Source organism: Nicotiana sylvestris, chromosome 7 (assembly GCF_000393655.2).
Source record: "Nicotiana sylvestris chromosome 7, ASM39365v2, whole genome shotgun sequence".
In the NCBI taxonomy this organism is placed as follows: domain Eukaryota; kingdom Viridiplantae; phylum Streptophyta; class Magnoliopsida; order Solanales; family Solanaceae; genus Nicotiana; species Nicotiana sylvestris.
In genome coordinates, this window is record NC_091063.1 from 137,160,928 (window position 1) to 137,171,414 (window position 10,487).

General features: G+C 33.6%; 1 long non-coding RNA gene across 2 annotated transcripts; it reads right to left on the reverse strand.

The window, feature by feature from the left end:
- Positions 1-7,418: 7,418 nt before the first annotated feature.
- LOC104210519 (uncharacterized) lies at positions 7,419-8,988 on the reverse strand. Of its 2 annotated transcripts, XR_706913.2 has the most exons (3): positions 8,892-8,988; positions 8,479-8,542; positions 7,419-7,702 (listed from the first exon to the last, which is right to left on the reverse strand). It is a non-coding gene; the product is annotated as an uncharacterized lncRNA (long non-coding RNA). The 2 variants fall into 2 exon arrangements; XR_011400813.1 differs by lacking the exon at positions 8,479-8,542.
- Between the last annotated feature and the right edge of the window lie 1,499 nt (positions 8,989-10,487).

The window sequence follows — 10,487 nt, forward strand, 5'->3', positions numbered from 1 at the left end:
CAACATGAATACCTCTAGCCTCCAAGCATCTCCAAAGGACCTCCATAGGGACCTTGTCATACGCTTTCTCTAGGTCAATAAACACTATATGCAAATCTTTATTCCTATACCTGTACTGTTCCACCAACCTCCTAATAAGATGGATGACTTTCGTAGTTGAACGTCCCGGCATGAAACCGAATTGGTTCTCGAAAATAGAATGTCCTTCTAACCCTCGCTTCTACCACTCCCTCCCAAACTTTCATAGTGTGACTAAGCAACTTGATACCCCTATAAAGCAATTTTGGGTATCACTTTATTCTTGTACAACGGGGTCATCACACTCTATCTCCACTCCTCAGACATCTTTTTCGCCCTAAAAATAGCACTAAATAGCCCAGTTAGCCACTACAAACCAATCATACCCGCATACCTTCAGAAATCAATTGGGATCTCATCTGGCTGGTCGTTCTGTCTCTACTCATCTTACGTACCGTCCTAGCAACCTCCTTGAAACTAAAGCGCCTACAGTACCTAAAATCATAATGATTCCCGGAGTGCTCCAAATCTCCCAGCACAATGGTCCTAACCCCCTCTTCATTTAGGAGTTCATGGAAGTAAGTCTGCCACCTTCGCTTGATCTGTGCCACCTCTATTAAAACTTTTTCGTCCTCTTCTTTGATGCACCTCACTTGGTCCAGATCACGAGCCTTCATCTCCCTCGCCTTAGACAGCTGGAACAACTTTATGCCCCCGCTTTTGTCCCCCAATTCTTCCTACAAACGAACAAACACTGCAGTCTTAGCCTCTATGACCGCCAGCTTCAGCCTTCACCTCCTTCTTAGCCTTCACCTCCTTCTTAGCCTTCTTATACCCTTCTCTGATGGTCCTCTTCTCCTCTTCGTCTTTGCTCTCTACTAACTTCAACTATGCTGCTTTCTTAGCTTCTACTTTCCTTTGGACCTCATCATTCTACCACCATTCACCTTTGTGGCCTCTAGCGTAACCTTTTGAGACCCCTAACACCTCTCTCGCAACCTTCATAATGCAGCCCGCGTCCTCATCCACATAATACTCGTGTCCCCACTACTCCAAGCCCCTACAACCAACAACTTCTCCTGCAACTCCTAAGCCTTGTCCTTAGTCAGAGCTCTCCACCTGATCTTCGGTTGACCGCGCCCAACCCTCTTCTTCCTCCTCAACATGATGTCTAAGTCCATCCCTAAAAGCCTATGCTGGGTCGCGAGGTTCTCACTCAGGATAACCTTACAATTAGTACACATACCTTCATCACACCTCCTGAGAAAGAGATAGTCGATTTATGTCTTGGCCGTCGTGCTCTTTAAGGTAACCAACTGATTATCCCTCTTTTGAAAACTCGAGTTTGTTATCACCAAATCAAACGCCTTAGTGAAATCCAACAACGAAGTACCTCCTCTGTTTCTGACCCCATAACCAAAGGCGTTATGCACCTCATCATAGCCCCCAACAGGCCTCCCAATATGCCCATTAAAATCTCCTCATATGAATATCCTTTTAGTGCGCGGAGTACCACGCACAACTTCATCCAAACCTTCCCCCAAAACGCCTTTTAACCTCCTCATCCAGGCCTACTTGGGGTGCGTAAGTGATCACGCCCAATTATACCTTATAAAAAGGACTAAGCGGTCATTGCAAATATAATCTGATTTATAAGTCCGGAGTCGAATCCCACAGAGAATTAAGGCTTAGCTACAATTGTTCAATATTGCTAAGAAACATAAGTCCAAATAATTTCCTAATTATAAAGACTATAATGTGTATTTCTAACTAATTAACGAACAACTATTATAAATCAATAAAATTATCAACTAACAATGATGAAATTTGAGACAGGACTAAGGAGGTTTAGAGTTATAATTTTCCCAATTGTCGGAATCTTTCTCGCTACATCTTCTGTAATTTGCCTATCTATTCTCTACCGATCGTGAGTACTTTGGGTGTCGTAGCTCTCTCTCGAGCAACTACCACAATTTATTAAACGTATTCTCTCGAACTATGCTAGCTGGCACTAATTCACCGCTCACTACGATCGCATTAAGGTTTTGTTATCTCTAATCCCACCTTTAACCCTCCGTATTGATCTCTCACATACATTAGGAGTGATGTTGTTCAACAACTACCTAAATGCGTACTCTCTCTCTCTCTAGCAATATACACACTAAATAGGCACAGTTAATTGATAGTCATTCAATCAACAATAATAAATACGTAGTTGAACAAGTAGAGAAATACAACGACTCAATTTTATAAAAACATAACAAGAATTTATCCTACAAAAGGTTCTATCAAAGCTCCAGATAACAAATTGGCTATTCATAATTACAAAACTACAAAACTAGAATTTATAACCAATAATAAAAATAGGAAGAAGGAAGTGAATAATTCATAGAAGAATTCTTTGTGTTACTCTTGATGTGTTCTTACCTCCTTAGGTCGAAATCCCATCTCCAAAAACGTCTCATTTGGTTACTCTCTCCCGTTCAGACATGTTTAGGGAGTATTTATAGCCTAGGGTTGAAGTCCTTGAGTCCAAATCCGGGTTAGAGTCTCTTAACCCCGCGACTTTTAATTACCGGGCTATAGACCTCGCGAAACCTGGTCTGTAGCGCAGTCAAGCTGGCTATAGACCTCGTGAAGCCTGGTCTGTAGCGCGGTCAACCTGACTATAAACCTCACGAAGCTTGGTCTGTAGCGCTGTCAACCTGGCTATAGACCTCGCGAAGCTTGGTCTGTAACATGGCTTGGGTACTTGGTGTTTTTGCGCTTCTTTCTTGCATTTTTGTCCTCTTTTTGTGCAACTTTCATTCGACTATTTCTTCTGATGTTCCTACACATAAAACAACACAATTTAGCTCAAATACCGCACAATAAATCACTAATCCAACAAAATATAGAGCGAGTAATATGCTAAGAGTATACCGTTTTGGCCTAATATCAGTAAGCGCTAATAATATTCAAAGTACGCCCTCCAACCACTAATTTAATAGCCATCAACCTATCAATTAATGGAATTGAGTACACGTTAAATAAAAACCAATCAATTTAACATGTCAACAACAGTTTGCTAAAGTGGTAATGTCTAGGTGTCAAGATTATCAAAATCCTATATTCTAACCTCCCTAAAGTAGGGTAATTTATTAATGTATTTATTATCTTATGCGATAACGCTTGATTGTATTTTGCTTGGTTTAGATATGAAATTATTTCATCTAATTGGGAAAATTCACCAACTGTAGGTTCTTGAAATTATTTATTAGTGTATTTTTAATTTTCCTAATAGTGGATTTCATTAATAATTCACACTAAAACATAAAATAAATACAACTAATCAATCGTTCAATATTTTTGTTGCAAGAACAATAGTTCATATGTTTCTTTAATTTACTCTACAAATAAAACTTTTTGATCCGGCCTCGAGAAGCTTGTATTTTTTGGATTCTTGGAACCCAACGAGTCAAGGAAGCCTATAACAAAGTAGCAAAATTCATGTCCTGCTGATTTTTAGGGCTTGCGTTAATCTGATTCAGTGTGTTCCAAAAATAATAGCACTATGCTATAATTTTAAAAAAAAATGAATTTTGAATTTTATTTTAATCGCATATTTTTATAATTACACGAATATTAGATATTTTAAGAGCACAAGTTTTAAATTTTTCGTTTCTTTTTAATTCGTGTCTTGTCAAACAAAGAGAGGATTCTAATTTGTTTGGACAAATGAGAAAATAGGATGGAATGGACAAATATCAACATCTTGAACATGTGCCTCGTTTTCTTTGGCATATTTGGCATTTAAATGGATAACGATAGGGACTTTACACTCCACACCTGTAATACCACAAATCTGGAGTCGGAACCCAATTGTGGTTCTTTTGAACTCAAAATATATAAATAGGTGAAAAAAAATGGCATTTTTAAATATATAGTACCAAAATACTTGGCACTATACATTAACAGTAACTGTGTCGTTAATGTATAGCGCCCAGTATTTTGGCACTATACTGAAAAAGCTGACACGCCCAAGTATAGCGCCAAAATACTTGGCGCTACCCCTTTTTAAAAATCGAACTGTCTTCTTCATCGTCGTTCTGGTTCTTCTTCCTCAATATTTTACTCCTTCTTCTTCTTGGTCCCCCACTCCCATACCCGTTGCCCCACTATTTTAAAAAAAAATCTGGGTCCCCCTGTCACATAAAAGGTGAAGAACATAGGTCCCACATTCGAGTAGAGCTTCGTATTATTGTTGATTCACACTTTCGGAGTCAAAATTTCAATCTATTTACTTTCCGAAAATTCTAAATCGAGGTATTTCAGTTTATTTTAAGTTGAAACTTTTATAATAATGCATATTATTTGATTTGTATGTGTTCTATTTCGGTTTGTGCTTTTTTTCCAGAAACTAGCTTGTTAAATTTATCCGGATTTAATATTAGTGTTTTATAAAAAAAAATATAAATTTGTCAAATAAATTTGTCTGTTAATATCCCGATTTATATATATCTGTTTTCATGCCGTTTTGTGTTTTATTTGCAATTAAATTTATTTGTTGTTTATGTTTAGTTTAGATTATTTTTTAGTGTAGTAAAATCTAGACCTTTTTAGCGTATTAAAACGTAGACCCTTTTAGCGTAGTAAAATTTAGAGCCTTGTAGCGTAGTAATGTGTAGTATTTTAGCTTAGTTCACTTTTTATGTGACGGGGGGACCCAAAAAAAAAAATTTAAAATAGTGGGGCAGCGGTTATGGGAGTGGGGGACCAAGAAGAAGAAGAAGTAAATATTGAGGAAGAAGAACCAGAACGACGATGAAGAAGACGGTTCGATTTTTAAAAAGGGGTATAGCGCCGAGTATTTTGGCGCTATACCTGGGCGTGTCAGCTTTTTCAATATAGTGCCAAAATACTGGGCACTATACATTAACGGCACAGTTAACGTTAATGTATAGCACCAAATATTTTGGCACTATATATAAAAATGTCATCTTTTTTTTTCACCTATTTATTTATTTTGAATCCAAAAGAACCACAATTGGGTTCCGGCCCCCCACAAATCTCTCCCACACCCCACTAAAAAACTTTCATCAAACTATATAGGAACTTTTTCTATTTCTCTTTTCTTGTCCAACTTTATATAGATTTAAGTGAAATATAAATCAGATCTGCCACACCTTTTAATAATAATAAGTAAACTTAAAATCTAATTTTCCCGAGACAAGAAAGAAACAAAAAAGAAGCATCATATATTTTGTTAAAATAAGGGACCGTCATCGCGTTAAAAACATGTATTTTCAATTAGTAAAGGTTCATGAGGGGAAAAACAAACCAAAAAGCGAAAAGACAGTAATTTGTGATACATTGTGTAGCAAATAGATAAAGAAAGAGAAACTTTCCTAAATCATTATGTTTTAGTGGTTATTAGCTATTTGTAACTATTATTTACTATATTACTTCATATAGCTATATTTTTAATTTTTTTAGAGTGTATTCGATGTATTTAAGCTACTGTATTCATGAATACAGTAGCGTTTCTAGGCATGAAAAGGGGATTACAGATAGACAAATTTTTGTATTCGAGTGTATTAGACTGTATTCACGGCGTGAAACATGGAATTACAGCTGGACAGATTATTGTATTCGACTGTATTCACTGCGTGAAACAAGGGATTACAACTGTTTTTAAACGAAAAGTGAATTAATTAACATAATAGACTCCTAATATAACTCAACAAACTCAATTATAACACACAAATTTTGTATTTCCAGTTATAAAAAAGATTCTCAACCGAAGAAAACCCCAAAAACATAGCAATCTTCAGAGAAATTATATAATACATCTGAATACATAAATTATATTAATTAAAAAAACATATGAATACATTCATGGAATATAGCGAGATAGTGAATACAATGAAATACATAGAATAAAGCGGGACACGTTGAAATACAATGAAAAAAAAAGATAATGAATACAATGAAATACATAGAATACAGCGAGATACATTGAAATACAATGAATACAATGAAATACAACGAGATACATTGAAATATATTAACAGAAAATTCAAGTTGCTCAGCCCCCAACTCCGTCGTCTTTGTTCGACAACCACCCTAATGTCGTCTCGTTGAAGCAACATCCGTTTCCAGTCCTCGCTCGCCGTCATCGTTGCCTCTGGCTGCCGACGATTAGCAGGTAATTACCGGCGAAATATACAACACAAAATACCTATTTAGTAGTAGATCTTGAAGCCAAAGGACTAATTGGGCAACTCCAATCTAGAACAGAAATAGAAGCTAATGTTACTGCTAAAATTGCATGAATTGTTGAAACCAAACGATTGGACTAATTGCTCCGGTGATGGTGACGGTGAATTTTGGTAGTAGATCTTGAAGCCAAAGGACTGTGAATAGTTGGACTAATTGGTCTTTCTTTTCACTTCCCCAAGCATTTTATATCTCACTTTTCTACTGTTTTTCTGATTTTTGCCTTGGTTCAAATTTCTAAGAATTGGAAAGTATCTGTTAGGAGCTTTCAAAGAAAGATAATGGTAGATATTCATGAGTTTCAGAAAGGCGGAGGTACTGTGATTTGTGGCATTGGTTGTGAGAGAGATGGCGGACAAAAATCTGAAAGAATGAAAGAGAAAAATAAATCAAAGCGTATTTTATGACTCAAGGGTAGGAGGTAATCATAAATAGATATTTGGTTATAAAAATCAAAAAGTAGTTATGGAATATATTTTTTTAAAATGATATTTATTTAATAAATAAGGTATCAACCTATAGGTGGTAAAAATTCCATAAAAAAATAAACACAATCAAGGAGTATGATAGAGTGATTAATAATTTCTGACATTAATTAAAGCTTTCGAGTTTAAAATTTTTGAGTGTAGAAAATAGTAAAGAATATCTCGAGAGAGAACGTGCTGATATGCATGTGAATTTAATTATTATTTTTAATGGTAAAGGTAGTTATGATATGTCTTTATTCGAGCATTTTAATTCATTGTTCTTTCGTTGATGGGAGTATTACATTAGGTAAAATAAATCGCATTAGTAATAAATATTTTAAAGGAACATTTTTGAGATATTATATTCTGTGCATCATTATTCAAAGTACAAGTAGAAATTTTAGTAAACACTAAATATAACAGTAACATTTAACCTGTCAACGTATTATTCTTTTCTTGATTATCAAAACCTAAATAACTGAAGGAATTGTCACGACCCAATTTAGGATTGTGACCGGTGCTTAAGAGCAAGTGCTCCTAAGTAAGCCTCATCGGAAATTTTACAGAAAATTGGACAGAGTTTTCCCTGTTTTTGGACTATCCCAAAAAATTTCTCTGTCTCAAATCAGCAACCAAACATCCTAATAGCAATTCAAACAATCGACAACTTATCAATTAACCAAAATAGTCTTCACCATTACTAATCAACCCACTAACAACCAAAAATACTAATTTATCTCCAACTTTGATAATAAAGAACGATACTCGACATAAGACTAATAGCAAAATAATACTCATGACACCAAAAGAATGACTATGGAGCGACTCTAAGAATTCAAAGAAAAGACCATAACAACTGATAAAAATCTCCATCCACGCGAACAAGTGCGAGGCTCACCAAGAATTCTCAACATGTGCGCTCTAATTAACGAAATCCTCGTCTGCGTCAACTGTTGTCTCTGTAGAAAAAATTTAGCGGGGAATGAGTCGCTAGCTCAGTGAATAAAAACACTTAACCACAACCGTTTTTATTTGGGGATAAGTCAGAAAACATGCTAGTATCTCAAACAGAAAATAACATAAAATGCCCTTTCAGAAACAATAAATAATTTTCAGTTTCATCACGCTTTTCTTGTAGTATAATATAATTAACAATTCAGTAATAAGCTTGGTAACCACTGTATAATATCAGTATTCACATTTTGGGAGGTTTCAATGAACGGATCATGTAATCGATATAATTGTAGACTTCTTTGCAATAAGTCAAATATAACGGTAGTCCCTACTCGAGGGAAGTCGGTAACAGTATGCTAGTTCTACCTTCCCACTAGCGAGGGCTATAACGGTAATCTGTAATTACAAGGTGCGCCAGGTCTAACGAACCCGCCGTTAGCTACGGGATCCTTCAATGTCTACTCCCATTTATACTTGTATCTGTAATCCGTATATACTCGTAGAAAATATTTTAAAACAATATAGGGCATTTCGGTTTTTATCAAATCATGTAATTTCGTTTCAATAACGGTAAATCTTATCTCAAGTAACAGTAAAATGTAATCAGTAACAATGAGAATATTTAGAATAACTGTAATCGTCTAAAATAAATATAGTAGTATCATATCGAGTAAAGGACTTGTCCCACATGCAAATTCAAATCAGTCGGTAACTCATATTAAAATCATACGTAAATCATGCTAGTTGTAGAAATACAAATTGCGGTAAGGTTACTACTCACAATACTCGTGCCGAAATACCAACTGCTTCACCTCAAGCAACTCGTACAAATTCCTCCAATCAATCTATAATTACATAATATCGATCTCATGTTAATTGCCTCATTTAGGCTAAATCCCTCACTAATTTAGAATACCCAATCATCGGGGTTCATGTTTGAGTCTTAATTTGTGGATTTATATTTAATCATAGAACTAGTCCATAATTCTATCAATTTCAAACTATTTAGTATAATTTATTTCTCTAAAATTAGACCTATCAATGCTTAAACTAAACCTTTATAGCCTCATTATCTCCATAGTAATTGTATATTTCTTTTTATATAAGAGAAAGTTAATATTGAATTCTTTTGTACTACATGAAATTGCATAGATGCGGTGAAATAATTCAACAGATAAGGGGAAGAAGGTTAACCTCTTGAGTCGAATGAGAGCTTTAATACTTTCAATTTCAACTCCCAATTCTTCTTTAGGCCTTTGTCCAAAGTTTTCTTCTTCTTCTTCTTCTTCTTCTCTTTTCCCCCTTTTTCTTTTTTTTTTTTTTTTGTTGTTGTCGTTGCTTTCTGCGTCTTTGCTTCAGAAAGCTTTTGAAAGCTTTCTAACCCTTTTGTTTGCACTAATGGGCTTGACCCTTTATTTTAAATTCCTTTTTTTATTTAGTTAATTTTTTTTTCTTCAAACTTAAATTATTTACTAAATATTTCATATGTCCTCATTTAAAATATTGGGGGTATTACAGGAATAGTCAATCAATTTATTCAACAAGAGCAAAGTGATGTTATTATGCGGGTGCTTTACTTAAAAAGTATCTATACTATATTAAAAGCACGAAGGCCTTAGCGAAATGTCGTTCGCTTTTTTTTACCCTTTTTAAAATAAGTTTCACATTAGACATATATGTAATTTAAGTTGCTTTTCTAATATTTAGCACTTTAAAATTAAGTAAAAACTTAATTATTACCTAATATTTAGAAGTTCGAAATCAACTAAATAAGAATAAAATATATTAAGAAAAAACAAAGAGAATATAAAAAGTAAAAGGTAAGTTTCTTTTCAACCATGGACAAAATTTATTGGACAAAATTTGTTGTATTAAGGTCTTTAACGTAGATATTATTTGGGGAAATAGGAGTAATATTAACGTTTTCTTTTCCTTGTATATCTGACGAATTTCAATGGAAATATGTTTCACATTCATGCTTCTTAGTGGGGAACTTACAATGCTAACGAGATGTACTATTAAAAATAATAGATTTTTTTACCTAAATAAATATATATTTTAATTACTAAATGTAGTTTTTAAATATTACACGAATAATATATTGTTCGAGTAGGGAAAAAAAGTTTAGAATAATTTGTATCTTCTATACGATCACAAAAGAATGAAATCTCAACAAATAATCAAGTCTTTGAATTAATAAATTAGTAAAAAGAAATTAATCCATTTTTTCCCCAAAATCATTAGGTAAGTAAAATTATTTATCAAGTTGATAAAACTTTTAAGATACACAAATTTATTCACAAAAAGAGCATCAGCCATGAAAGAAATAAAAGAAAGATAGAGCAAAAATTTATTATAATATAGTATTAAAAGTTAAATTGCTAAAAATGCTACGTTTGAAGCATTAAGGATGTAACATAAGATAAAAGCTATTCAAAAGAAGTTATCATTAATATTTTTCTTTAAATGATTGCTTTCTATAATTTTTAGTGTAGTACTACATTATTTTTTATAATTCAATATTGGTTATTTAAAACTTTATATTATTATTATCAATATTTTTCTAGGAGCTATACTTCTACTTCATCACTTACAAATTTCTAAATGATCAAAAGATTCAAAATTTTGATTTATTTGGTTATCTTTAAATAATTATGGTAAAATTATTATTTTTATGTGTTATTTGTTTATAGTATTTGGTAATAAAGATAACAATAATTTTTAGAAGATATTTCACTCCTCATAAATCATAATAAGGTATATAAAAACTTATGTGGAGTAGGATTTCTT